Raw genomic sequence first — 14,211 nt, forward strand, 5'->3', positions numbered from 1 at the left:
ACAGGCCGTCTATAAACCTCGGTGCTACGAAAGGGAACCGGCGGCGCTTTGTGGCCCCCAGAGGGGCGGCGAGGCACGAGGGGCCGCCAGCACCGTCCCCCCCGCCCTTCCCCCCCCCCCTCCGGGGCCCCCAGGGCCCCCACAGGTCCAGCTGGGGAGAGCCGCTCTCCTTCGTCCCTGGCTGCACCGCACGAGGGTTTTGTTGGAAACATGGTCACCGGGAGGGTGTGGGGATCTCGGGGAAACATCCCCACTATTAATGTGCATGGTTTTTAGCTTCCTGGTCGCAAACCCAAGCTAAACTGGGTAGTGGCTTGTGCTCACCCGAGGCCTGAATGCTGCTCTGGCTAAAACAGCACTTCTGTAGCAGCGCGGGGTATATCTTTTCTGAAGCGACAGCCCTGAACAAGGGACGGTTTGTGAGAGGTTGGTAGCACACTTCTCCAGCAAGTGCTGCTCTCCTCTCCCGTATGTCTCTGCGCGGCCACCAGATGGGCACCCTCGGGAAGGGGCTGCCAACCGACGGGAGGGCTGGGGCAGAGCTGCCTCGCCTCCTCGCTCAGCCCTCCTCACCTGCCAGCTTTGCTGGAGCAGCCGAAGACAGGGACGGCCTTCGAGCAGGGGGGTCTTGGCCTTACCCCTAAAGTGGGTTATCCAGGTCACAGACCAGCTCTGTGTCAGTTCTGGGCTGAAACATAAGCAATTAATAAAGTTTACAACATCCTGAAACGGAAAGCATTACCATCTTGTGCATGTTTGACCACAGGGAGAAACTCCAGTGACGCAGACAAGAGAATCCCAAGCATGACATTTCAAAATTCATAGCTAACATTCTTGATTTTGTTCTGATGTGTCACATCTTTAGCTGGTCGAATTACTCAGCTTTAATGAATTTTCCAAAGAATTTAAGCCTTGGTTTCTGCTAGTAAATAATGATAAAACACTAAAATTTGCTGTGTGTGCATTATTTGTAAAGCTGTACTGAAAAGGTGGAGCAAGCAACTTTCTATGATCTTCTGTTTTTTGTTGTTGTTTTTTTTTTTTTAATGAAGATCTACTTTGAGCTGCTTTGCAGTCTCCATGCCTGCTGTCCACAAACAAGGCTTGAGCTCTTTGGAATGGGAGAACAGTGAAGAAGCTTAGTGCTCGCAGCAATTTGGGTTTTTCTCTTTTGTTCAACTGTGTGTATCTGAACAGGAGGTAAATCAGGTAAAAAACAGTTGTGTAAATGCTCTTGTGTATTCTCCAGAGTGTAGAAAATGCTGTTTCTTCATTCCCCTCCACCCTGAAACACATGGCAGCCTCATGGACAGATGCAGGTGGGATAGAGCTCTGGAGCATCAGCTCTGGCTCTGTATTTGTTGCGAGTCCCACATACCAACTGAGGTATGGTATACTATAAGGAGAGAAGACAGGGTTGAAAGAGCTCTTTGTTACTCCTGAATGGGAACCAGGTATGAGCATCTGCTCTCTATCACTTCCTCGGTCACCTCTGTACAGATGGAGACAAGATGCACCAAAGTTGTTGCTGATGCTTCCCTTTCCTTGGCAGTGGCTTGGCTTGGCCAGGACCAAGGGTGCTCGGAAGGGGAATTAGTGCTCCTGGGCACTGTGCACTGGGCTGGGGGAGACAGCTGCTTCGCACATCTCACATGGAAAATTTGCCTGCATCTGGCTATGTCAGGAATGTGGGAACTTCAATGCGCACGAAACACTCATTATGACCGCAGAGCTTCAGTCAGCAGACTTCACAGTAACATCGTGTTTACATGCTTTGTTTGCTCTCATGGTCCAGAGGCTGCCAGTCACCCAACTAAACCCCCGGGCTTTCAGGGTGTCCACAGTGCTTTGGGCACTTGTGACAATCAAGAAGCTAAAAGTCACCCCTGCCTGCTCTGAAACTGCCTGCTTGTTGTCATTCCTTCGGGAAGCTGTTCCAGATACGTTAATCCCCATAAAACTATTATTCATGTCATACTCTTAAGTTTAATGCATTTTCCCATATCTTGATAACTAGGGGGATAATGCAGTGGGGGTTAACATTTCCATTGGTATTTTTTGCACGCAGTCCGGATTTTGATTTATAAGGCATCTTTTCTCACTTTGCTTATTTCAAATTCCCCATTTTTCTTCAGATCTGATTTCTTTCTAGACTTTCACAGTTTCTCTGCTTTCCGTCCAAGAAAGCATTATGTGTATATTAATAACATATATACAATTTAGTATTATCTGTGGTAATGACTACTGATCTAGTATAAGATTTTATGGGAATATCAAAATACGTTTCTCTCCTTTCACAAGTAATCTGCCTGAACACTTTCTATGACTATAATAAAACAGCTGAGAACAAGTGCTTTTAGTATCAGAATGACTGCTTGATGATTTAAATCTAAAATTGCCACCAGAATATCTCTCCCTGCTATGCCAACTACCAAAGCATGGGTGGAAAGTATTAAACAATATACATAAAACATGAACCTCACACATCCCATCCTCTCCTCCTTTCTGCCTGTGTATGTGAAGCTAAATGGGACGTACATTAAAAGAACATTATTAAGGTTTAAGGTCAAACACTTGTGTATTAGGAAATGCGTATTTCCTGTGTGTCGGAAATGTGACTCCCTTGTGAGTATGCAGTGATAGTCATTAATTTCATGATCACGTATTATTTTTTCCCAAGAACCTATTCAGCCCATGGAAAGATATTGTCACCTTAACGAGCAGCTATTCAGAAACATCTGTACTTCTCACAGGCCAGCGTGTAATCCCTGCCTCATTTAGGGATGCTATTCAAAACCTTCTTCTGAACGCATACCCATTTGTTATCTCTTCCATGGGACTTATCAATGTCAGATTTGAGTTCTTAACAGATGAAAGGAAATTATTTTTTGCTGCCGCCTTATGAGATGACATGGTCTGAGGAGGCCTGTTCAACAGATGAGAAGCAGTAAGGTCACAAGTACCTGCTAATGCTGGTTGGGCCTTGGTTCATTCCCAATACATAATGTGATACAGCACCACAGATGTTTAAAACAGAGCTCCCACTACTTTTGTGTGTAGCTGTGAAGGTTTAGGACTTAAAATCAGAAAGCACTGCTCTGCATTGTCTACGTAGGGAATTAAAATTTCTCACTTCAGAAAAAACAGGGTTCAAGCAGCACAACAGCCATGTGTGGCTCAGACCACTGCCAAGGGACCAGAGCTTTGGCTGTCAAAAAGAAACCCAAATATTCTTCTGTCACAGTGATGGTTTAAAATTGATGGCAGTAGGGTAAGAATGAGCATGTTCTGTTTCATGATGTTGGTATAATAACATGCAGGAACAATGCCAATTGTGAAAAGAAATGATAATTACCTGTGAACTGAAAACAAAATGAAGCCTGACATCTTATAATTTGTATTTTGGCATTTAGAAATCTGGCCATCACTACACTACCGAGAAGGAATTACATAAATTTGTGAAATTAGTTGAAGACATCGGTGATTCTCCCTCACCTGACAGACGGTACAGTGCTAAGACTTGGGCGGGAGCTCAGCTCTTCCAAGTTTCAGGAGCTGGGAGTGATGCTTTAACAAAGTTATAAGCACTCTAAAATTATTTTAAACCTCCTTAATAACTAAGGTTGGATATTAAGACAGAAGATAAGGTATTTTAAAATACTGACTGTAGTGCAATTATTCATATGTGGGCAGGCATCCTGTATCTCATGCAAGCCTGGTGCATTTTTCCAGTGTCTGCAGCTCTGTTCTATACGTCTGCTTCTGGGCTCCATCCATGGGGTCTTTTTTTAAGGCATTTATTCACATAGCACCAGTGGAATGGTGGGTGCGTTGCTCTTGACCATTTACTGAGAGGTATTACAGTGGTTAAATGACTTCTCCGGGAACCCTGCTGTGGAGTTTACAGCAGTGCTGGTGAAATGAGGACCTGTGGGAGGTGATCACCCTTTTCCTGTGTCTTCCCAACACACCACACACCACCCAGCTAAGGGGGCTCAGTAGAAGCCATGAAAATGATGTGGATTATTCACACAAATGTCTTAATTCTGTCTCTGGAGAAGCTTGATGTTTTGAGAACAGGAAAAAGTCTCTATTAGGATCCAGGTGTACAGAGCTGCTTCTTGCAAAGGGAAGGGATTAGGGTTCAGATACACTCCTGCTGTGGCCTATGGCCTCTTGACATTCTTATCCCACCAGCTGGGGAAGTGCCTCAAGTCAAAACTTCCCTGAAGCAGAATTTATTCGTCTTGAGTAAATACATCTAAACCAGGAAAACTCCCAGATCAACACAGTAAAAGTATCTCATGCAAATCCAACATTAGCTGCTTTGCTGTTACATTATGTATGATTTGTTAGTGCTTGCAATAAGAACAAATTGCACGTCAGGGGTGTTCTGCCATCCGTGAAACCACGTGCAGCTCAAGGACGTTTCCTGCTGCAGGATGGTATAGGGAGCAGCCTTCAGGAACAAGAACACATGTGAGAAGCCAAATCTCAGCATTCACAGCCAACAGCTTTAACTTTGGTATTTTGTCTATGTGCCTAATGCTGTAGTGCATTCCTCATGAATACAAAATCAGCACAAACATCATATGAAGTACTTCTATCCATGGCATCAAAGAGTAGGAGTCCTTAATCTGGATGACAATATAGGGTTTAATTTCAACAAAAAGGAAGGTTGTTTTGAGATTTATGTTTTTCAAATCCCCATCTGAATTTGAAGAAATATCCAGAGTTGCATTAAACTGACCTGGATCTGAACTCTGATCTGAAGATCCATAGAAATTTGTGGAGAAAACCCTATTGAATTGATTGTGCTTTAGCTTAGAGCAAAACAATTTCTAGGTTTTTTTTGAGAATATCCTGTAGACAGAAAGATTTAATTTTCAGTACCTGGAGGTACCATTAATTATGGAAATTCGTTATAGAGAATCAGGAGTGCCAGTAGCTGGGGAGACAGTAAAACTATTTGGTATGAAATTCTAGCCTTAAACTGTATAAAAAAATTCTGATGGAGTGGTTTTCCATCAGAAATATTGATATGCTGTAGGCAACATGTTTTGCAAATCTGCTTTGGTTTCTGTATTGGTATTAACAACTTTCTGTTATGAAGCTCTCTGCTAAGGGCACACCATTCTGATTTAACCTTTTTTTAATGATATATTCAATTCCAAGCTTTGCTTATATTTTCTGGAAGTACATACAAAATGTGTAAACTTGAACATTTTGACTTTAGTCAAAAGACTGTTTTCATTTCACAAGGAATTCTGAAAACCTTTATTTAATCCCAAATTGGGGGTGGAAAAAGCAACTGAAATTGTGTAATCCCCAGTTCTCACCCAGCTCTGGGCTATCCCAGTGGGTGCTGGGGGCCAAAGGCGGACGCTGGGAGCAGCTTCCACGGCAGAGTGAAGTGGGTTAGGTCAGTACTGCATATTGTTAACCATTCCTGTGAACGCTGCACTTCACAGGGCTTCCCTGAAGGCAGAACGGCCTTAAATTATTGCTGAAGAGCAGAAAGAACTCAGCAAATAATAAGCAGGGTGGCTTTTTTTTGGCTGCAGTACCACCAAGGCAGTTTAATTGTCCTGAGGAAGTTAAAACTGTTTCTTCTCTGCTCAAACGGCTGCCGACTGGAGCTGTGCTCCCCACCCCTTCATACCATACCAAGCCTCAAATATTCAGCGAACCTAAGCTTTTCTAGTTGCAGACATACTTGTAATTCTTGCCCATGTGAATGAGTAACAGCAGCGTCCGGGGCAGCAGCACAGACCTTTGGAAACATAGCAGGCATTTTTTTTGGTGCCATTTGAAACTTTTAACACGCTTCAGTGTTGATTTTTATTGTTATTTTCTGTCCCATAGGCATTGCCTTTCCCACCATAAAGTCACAGGGCTGAGTTCTGAACTGAATTTCACCACTTATTAGGCTTGTGAAGCTGGTAGCTTTAGCCTCATGGGTGACTACTACCAGGCTGTGATTAATCTGGCTCTGATCTTCAGAAAAACCTCAGGAATTTCAGGGGGGAATGCAGCACGGTTCAGCAGGCTGGCCACGAGCACCCATGTGGGTAAACCATGCTCGCCCCGAGCAGTGATGACTGGCGAGTGGTGGGGTTTGCATGTAAAGAGCCCAGCACTTCTGAAAAGCAAATAGCAGAGAGGAGAAATCCTCTGCTCATTTTGAAGTTGCATGTGGGGATTTGGGAGATGCAAGGGCATTCATGGGAATTAGGCATCTAAATCTCTCTCCCGAAATAAGAATAGCAAATGTTCAATCTTATTAAACTTCCCTCGAGCCAATCTCTGGAAAAGCAAAAAGCTGATAGTGCAATTCCTTGTTCCCAAATTTCTAATTAGCTAAAATTTTCAAGGCAGCTCCTGCATGGCTGTGGCTGTCAGCACTGAGGGGATTACTGCTTCAGAAGGAGCTGCTGTTCAGGGCTGTTTGAGTGAGGCTGTGGGCCAGAGCTGCAATGCAAAAATGAGATTTAAGTCAAGCCCCTGGGTTAAACAGGACATTTCTGGGTCACAATGACCCTGGCCTGAATTTTCACCCATGCTACCTGCAGCTGGGAAGATGAAATGCAGAGTTTTGCTCCATTTCTTTGCTTGCTTTGAGGTGCTGTAGTAGTACGTGGAGAGATGCAACATGCCTAGCCCTGATGCCTGGACTCCCTCTGTGACAGTTCAGGGACCTGCAGCTCAGAAAACACCAGCACTGCTCAGTAGTTTCATCCCGTGGAGAGAGGGAGGAAGGAAAGGTAGGAGGGAGGGATGGATGGATGGATGGATGGATGGATGGATGGATGGATGGATGGATGGATGGGTGGGTGGGTGGGTGGGTGGGTGTGTGTGTGTGTGGATGGATGGATGGATGGATGGATGGATGGATGGATGGATGGATGGATGGATGGATGGATGGATGGTGGTGGGCAGCAGGCTGGGGGCCTCACATCTGCCACTGCCACCCTGCCCCACACGAAGAGCCTGTCCCACCTTGGCAGCACCTAAACCAGATTAGGCTGAAAAAGTGTAAATGTGGGTGGCACACCTTTGCCTCCTTTCAGAGGAAGGCAAATGCATGGCTAATCAGGCAAGTGTTGGTTGCAGCAGGTTTCATACACTTTCCACCCTGAGATTTCCATAGACAGGTAAAGTTAGTCCCTCTAATGAAATGACTCAGAAAAGACTAACTGGTCTTCTAACACATTTTGCATTTGTTTTTGTAGTTAGGTATTTTCAAAGTTTTAAATATCTTCTTCCTACACTGCTGTTTACTAAATAGAACAAGTTGTATAGGAAGGTTACAGAAAGCAAGAGCTTCTGGAGCGACTTCACTTTATTTGCAGTTTGGTGTGATATTGTGTATTGTAAAAGAAGGGTTGGAGGGAACCTGCAGGATATCACTGCTCCATCCCTTGACCTCCAAACCCCACAAAGTATGTGGTCTCCATGCTTGTAAGATGAGGAGTCTGAGGCTTTTTGAGTTCCCAGCAACTGTCACTGTGTTTGTCTGCATTGCTCTGGGCTCTGTGCAGTGGAGCAGAGGCAGCAGCAGGGAGGCCCTGGGAGAATGGGGCTCTCTGTAGGGTTTGGGCATTGCTGCAAGATTCTCTTTTGCCCCTCCAGCCCCAGGAACAGACTGGCAGCAGCAACAGGACTGAGCATAAATCGCTCCAAAACTCTCACTGCCTATATTGTATGCATTAAAAATTAATTACTTAGCTTAGTTATTTCATATTGAAGGCAAGACTGAGCAATAAGAAACAAATCCTGTCCTCAGATAAAACTATTACATCAGCCTGAGTGGAGCTGTCTGGGAGCCTCTGGGAGCCTAGAGCTGTGCTTTCTCTTTTGCATAAGCCTGTGCTCAGCACATCCAGGTGAGTGGCTGCATACACTGGGCTGGGTATTAACGCACAGGTTGGATTTCAGCTGGAGCATGTATTTACAAAGTCAAAGGAAAACCTCATTTTTTCACCATAAAAGGTAAGGAGCAAAATTCCAGAGCTGAATTTACATGTCCTGCTGCTCCCCAACATGGGAAAAGAATGCTGTATCCTCCCACATATCTGCTTCCCATTCCAGGTCTTCTTCCCTCCCTCTCTTCCTCCCTCCCTCCCTCTGACTTGTCCATGCAAGTCAAACCTTTTCTGCCATGAGCCAACAATTAATTATAAGTATATAATAACCTCTTATAAAGAAAGATACATTCAGAAGCCAGGTCTGGTTCCCTCGATGCTTACATAGTTTTCCTCCTGCTCCATTTTCCAAATAAATTGGAGCAGTCCATAGTTTTCACAGGTCTAGGAGGACACCTGGCACAGAAATCTCTTCTGACCTAATGCCTAATAAATAATGATGTAGAGAGAGGATCATCCAGCAGCCAAGCTTGTTTGTGCCACAGTGTGGGGGTTTGAGGGGATATTCCTTGTGGGAATGGGATGCCTGTGTGGGGTCAGCAGCTTTGACTGGGGCCAGAGCCACAGCACTGCTCTGCAATTTCACCCCTTTGAAAATCAGCAGGGGATGGACAGTAAATCTTCTCAAAAAAAGAAGAGAATTTGGGATTGAGCTTTGGAATTATGTTACAGGCATAATGAGAAGAGTGGTCTTGCAATAGTTTTCTTCTACTGAAATAAGCGTGACAGGAGGGGATGTGCTGACAGCAATTAAAACCTGATTTTAGACAATAAGATAAATCCTAAAGTTTCTGAAATCTTCTGGTCCAAGTACAAAGAGATTTACTCTGTTCCTGGTTCTCCTGCCAGTTTTCTAGTGGGACCTGGGGCAAGCCAGTTCACGTCTTCGTGCTTCTTTCCTTATCTGAGCCTTGTAGTAACTCTCAGGCTCAGAAGGGCACTGGGAAGATGAACTCACTGCCACTGCCTCCAAAAGAGCTCTGATGCCCACTGGGAGCCTGGTGTTTGGCTGGCAAACATGGTGGGTGCCTCCACTCCCTCACTGCCCCGTGGGTGCTGCTGGCAGGAGCCCATGCTTCCCAGAGCTGCTTCCCTCAGCCCTGCTGCCCTCCCCATGCCTGGCAGATACAACCCAACCGTGTTAGTCTGAAATGTCAAAAGCACCCCAAGGAACAATGCTTCAACCCCACAAAGCTTAAAAGCAACGATCAGTCAGTTTTCAGCCCAAGGGATCTGGCCCTGATGAGGAACCAGAGACAGATGAACAAAAGCAGGTGGCTTTTTGCCCTTTGATGGAGGCTGTGGGAGGCAGTTTGTGTTGTTAGAGGGAAGGTGAGGCTTTGTCAAACAACACTGGGTTTAATCATCAGTTAATAACAAGAGAAGAATACTCACAAGCTCTTTAGCTGAACGGTACATACAAGCATGCAATGCCACACCAGATGCAACAGGAGTGATGGCTACCCCAGAGATCCTGATGCACCAAGGAGCCCATCCAGGCAGTGGTTTGCTATTTGTCCACAATACCAGGAGATGCTAAACCCAAGCGAGCTGACTGCAGCACCAGGGAGCAGATCTTTTTAGCAGGAAGCACCCAGGGAGCGAAGCCTGGGCCAGAGGATCATGGTGCAAACCCACGGTGCTCCAGGAAAACCGGGTGAACGCTCAGCTGCTTGTACAGAAAGTATGACAGCTGGGAAAGGGCAAAATTCACACCCGCCAGAGGGCTGAGCTAATGTGCCAGTGAGCACAGCCGGTCAGAGGCTTGGGTGAGGAGGGAGATGGCATTCACTGCGCTGGCATCCTTTCCCCAGTGCTGGTTTAACCACACCTGGAGCTTGCGGTTGTACCCAGACAAGCCAGCTCACATCCTTGGCGATTCGAAAGCCACAGTGAATCAAACCTGGAGAATTCCCTGCTTCCTCGATGGAGGATTTACTAGTTGTGTTAATTCTGGGGACATCAATGCCTGGCCACCATGGAGAGTGGGGGACTGCATCTTATGGGGGTGCCAGGTCCCTTGCTGACACCATGGATATCCTCCTGGGGTCACAGTGCCACCAGCACAGCTGGGCCCGGAGCTCCGTCTGTCCAAGGGCAGCACCACGTTACTTCTTCCTGTGCCAGAGCTTCTGAGCAACACAGCACTAGCTTCTGATGGAGTCTCTTGGCATCAAATAACAGCGTAATTACAGGAAAATCAGAGGGGATTTTCCTGGTGTTAAATCCTACCTGTGCCCAGGCCTAGTTCCGATCAGATGTGAGGGGGCTGCACAGGGTGATAACGCCCATGAGGAGAAGGCAGGGCTGCCCTCGTGCTGTAATTGCGTATACTCATGCTGATCAGGGCTGTAGGTGGTGAAATCAGCTTTGATTATTGTGAAACTCTGTTCAAAGTGTTTGCAAAGGGGCAGGGTTGCTTCATTGCTGGGGTTAGAGGCAAGTGCCCTCTCTGCCCCAGAAGTATGGGGCCTGCCAGGTTGATGGGAACCCTCACATACTGCCCGTACCTTCCCAGGACAGAGCATGCATCCCCTGTGCCATCTCCAGGAGCCACGGATGGAGCCAGGTTTATTTGTCATCCTCTCTGGATCCTTTTATAAGAGAAGCTTATTGGTTTTAATGATGCTCCTGCAAGGACAAAAACGGAGGAGAATGTCCTGGGGACCAGTGTGCGTTAGAAACCCTTTAACCTAAAGGGGCTCATGTTTCCCGACTCCTTAATCTTACTCAGCCTTTCAAAATGGTCTTGAATTTACAGGAGGGGATGATAGGGGTTTATAGGGAAGTTGAGACAAAGGTGAGCAACTCCCAAGGTCTCAAACTCTAGTGTATATAAGACAACTGAAGCATTTCATGAGGAAGACAGAAATCTCTGGAGTACCAGGCTGGGGAATGACCCATCCACCCATTCTGCTTGTGGGTCATACAAGCCCAAGGGCTCAGGGGCAAGCCACAGATGGCAGGGGTTTGATTTTGCTAGGAAAGCCCAAGCTTTCATTCAACACTGAAGTGCTGTGACAAGTGCTGGGAAAGGGACATTCCCCCAGTGTCAGTGGGACACCAGCCCTCGCATATGAAGCAGCGCTTCTATTTATTTAAGAGACTCTCCCCCAAGTGCAACATAAGCAAGGAAAGTGGCCTGGGCTAAGAGCCAGGGTGCTAGCAGAAGGATCCCTATCACTCCTCTTCCTTCCTCTATGGCAGGTGGGAATCCCCCTCCCAGCCCTCAAGCCCTTCGGCTGCCAGGGAGTCAGTGACATCAGCACATTCCCAGCAGCGCTCCCGTGGGCACCGTGTTAGCTTTGCCCTGAGTCATCTTTCAGCAAACAAGATAGATAAGAAAAAAAATGGCAGCGATCCAACCAGCACAGATGCTGGTTTATTTTAAACTACAGAAATGATTTATGTGCTAGAGGAAGGATACTGGCATCTCCTCCTCCCAAAAGTCCTTTTTTTAAAAAGTCCCTTGTTTCTCCCTCTTTCTCACCATTTTCCTGTGGCAGTCTCCTATCATGTCAAGTACCTTCACTGTTGGTACCCTAAACCGAGAAAGGGCCAAAACAAATATTTTGGTGAGAACTGAACAGACCCAAAGCTCCAGAGGGAGAAGAGGTTTTTGTTTATCAGGAAACAAACATCATCTTCACAAGCAAAATGCTATTTTCCCTCTTGAAACCGCCTTACGTAAATGAGGCCATTTGCAACACTAATTTGATGAACTCCAGCGGGTTAGTGATATCACCATATTTAATTAAAGTATTTGCTAGTCTAGCTGAGCCCCTCCTCCCTAGCAAGGGCCTGTACTTCGGAAGTGCTGCCGACCTCTAGCACCAGTGCCTGGCCTCTGGCCAGAAGTGTGGAACAGAGTAGTTTTATGAGCTTCATGACCCTGTCCTCTTCTTTTGGTATCCACAGCTGATCTTTGACAGGCACTGGGCTGTTGAAGCTGATATTGTTTAGCCCCAGAGAAGTGAGGCAGCTACAATCACAGCCAACATGCAGGGACACAGCCCCAAATCCCTATTTCAGCCCTGTCATTTGCCAGGTCAGTGTTTGTGCCAGCCCAAGTCCAGTGGGGACAGTGTTTTCTTGGGCACATGATGCTGTTGAGCTCGCGTTGGGAAACCAGAGGTGAAAGTTTTGTGTTCAGCACTCACGGTGATGACGGGTCATGGCAGGACACAGCCATGCACCTCCAATTTCTGCTCAGCTCTTCCCAAAATTTACTGACATCAAAAAGGAGCCTGAGAACTTTGAAAACCAGATCAAGTGACAAAAGCCCTGACAAGCCCAGAGCAGCAATTACAGCTGTAGTTCTGATTTCTCTCTAGCCTTAAAATGAGCCAAATACAGGGGTTACATTACTTTTCCCAGTAAGCATTTCCTGCAGAAAGATCCTGAGCATGATGTAGCTGCAAAGCATGAGTCACTGGTTGAGTTACCTGGCATGACGTGTGTGTTCTCCGTCTCCATGTTTACACTGCAAACCTCATGTCTGAGCTGGCTGTCAGATATCTAAGTGCCTTGTTGATAACTTTATGCTAAATTATACCTTCCAGCCCTTGGGATCATGCGTCGTGCCACCTCAGCCATGCTTCTGAACTGGCCAGGGAAGCTGTGGTGGGAATGCTGACTGATAGAAAGTTGGAAGACACTAGCAAATGTTCCTCTGTCAAACCTGGGAATGATGGCTCTGGCTTTCTTGTATGTCCTGAAAACCCTAGGTTTGCTGTAAAGGCTTACCCTGGCCTCTCCGTGGGTTTATGGGAAGGAATATTGCACCATTCCCAGCTTTTACAAACAGAGGATACTCTGGCTCATGGTTATTAGTTTTCCAGTCCAATCCTTGCATCCCTGCTTGCAGATCAAAGTATTTGCCAAGTAGTTATTTCTTTGCTTGGAAAATACACATGATCTCTTTTCTCATTTGAGTTCTCTATGTTAATTAAAGTAGGAAAACAATAATAATCTACTACAAATCAGTGTGGCATCCATCCAGGTCCCCTGTCTTGTGTCATGCTAGCTGCTGCAATGCTAATCCCATGCCAGTGGTATGCCTGCCAGGAAATCTTGGGGGGTGAGTAGCCTTCATGGGTATCCCAGACACAGGGATCTTTCCTCAGGGACATTCTGCAGGAGCAGTGCTTTAATTCTCTTTGCTAGGTTTTCTCTTCCTGCCATTAAGCTAATAACCATGTTGTTATGTTAAGTGCATCTTCATTTTTGTAGGCACAATACACAAGATATTTAACTTGGTGGAATGTAATAGCTTTAGTCAGGGATGAGCCCTCGTCTGTCTGATGACCACATGAGATCAGGACAGGTGACATGGAAAAGGGATGAATTGTTCAAGTGCATGCAAGCATTTTCAGAAAAAAAAAACCAACATTTTTGAACAGGCACAACCCAAACGACTTCGTAGCTGCTGATGTGTCTTTGATAATTTAGATTTGTGCACACACCCTCATTATAAATGTGCCTTCATTTGGCTCATTAGTCCCAGGCACAGAGCACCAGGGGGTGTCACCCATCTGTGGTGGCATCCCAGCTGCTAGCCATGAGGCTTCATGAATCCCAACTTGTTGGTCTCACGTGCCCTCCAAGGATTTTCCCTTCCAGCACCTTCAAGTGCATGTGGAAGAAGATTTTCCCTTGTTACAGCCCAAGTCTGCATTATACATTTGTGCATTTAAAACATATACAATCTTGTAATTAAATTCCAGACTATTTTAAGTGCCTCTTGTAGTGATTTGAAGGTCTCGTAATTCAGTACAGCATATGTTGCTTTTATAGTAAGCTCATTTTCTGACAGCTGCCTGCGTGGGTTTCCCATACTATCTTCATCCTCCCATCAATGAGCTGCACGGCAGGCACTGAAGGAAAGCAGGGAGCAGCAGGCGCAGGTATCATTCACAGACTGGAGCAAAATGTGTTCCCATCTCAGTCCAGGCACAAAATCCTGACTTTTTACCAGTGGCAATGCGAAGGTGAGACTCAGAAAGATGAGAAGGCTACACAGCTCTGCATCGAGTGGTTTAATCAGAAAATGGATGGGGGCTCACATGAACTGTGCCATCTCAGAGGCTAGCATAGACTCCTTTGCCATGGTTACATGAGCCAGGAGGGAAGATGAAAGGTGGTGGGTACTCAAGTGCTATTTCTTCTCTTTAAAGCCCAGATGGTTAATGAACCCAGTTTCCAAAGCTATGGCAGGAATGCTAGCAGGCAGGAAGTGCTCGCGACTATGAGTACCTGACCAGAGCTGCTACACACAGCTCAGCTT

General features: G+C 46.1%; 1 protein-coding gene across 1 annotated transcript in view; it reads right to left on the minus strand.

Moving 5' to 3' along the window:
- The window catches only part of RBM43 (RNA binding motif protein 43), a 265,140-nt gene that overhangs the window by 123,244 nt on the left and 127,685 nt on the right, over positions 1-14,211 (minus strand). The gene's annotated exons all lie outside the window — the stretch shown is intronic.

The sequence above is a fragment of the Pezoporus occidentalis genome, unplaced genomic scaffold (assembly GCF_034315485.1).
Source record: "Pezoporus occidentalis ecotype Australia unplaced genomic scaffold, CSIRO_AGI_Poc_V1 ctg54, whole genome shotgun sequence".
Classification (NCBI taxonomy): Eukaryota; Metazoa; Chordata; class Aves; order Psittaciformes; family Psittacidae; genus Pezoporus; species Pezoporus occidentalis.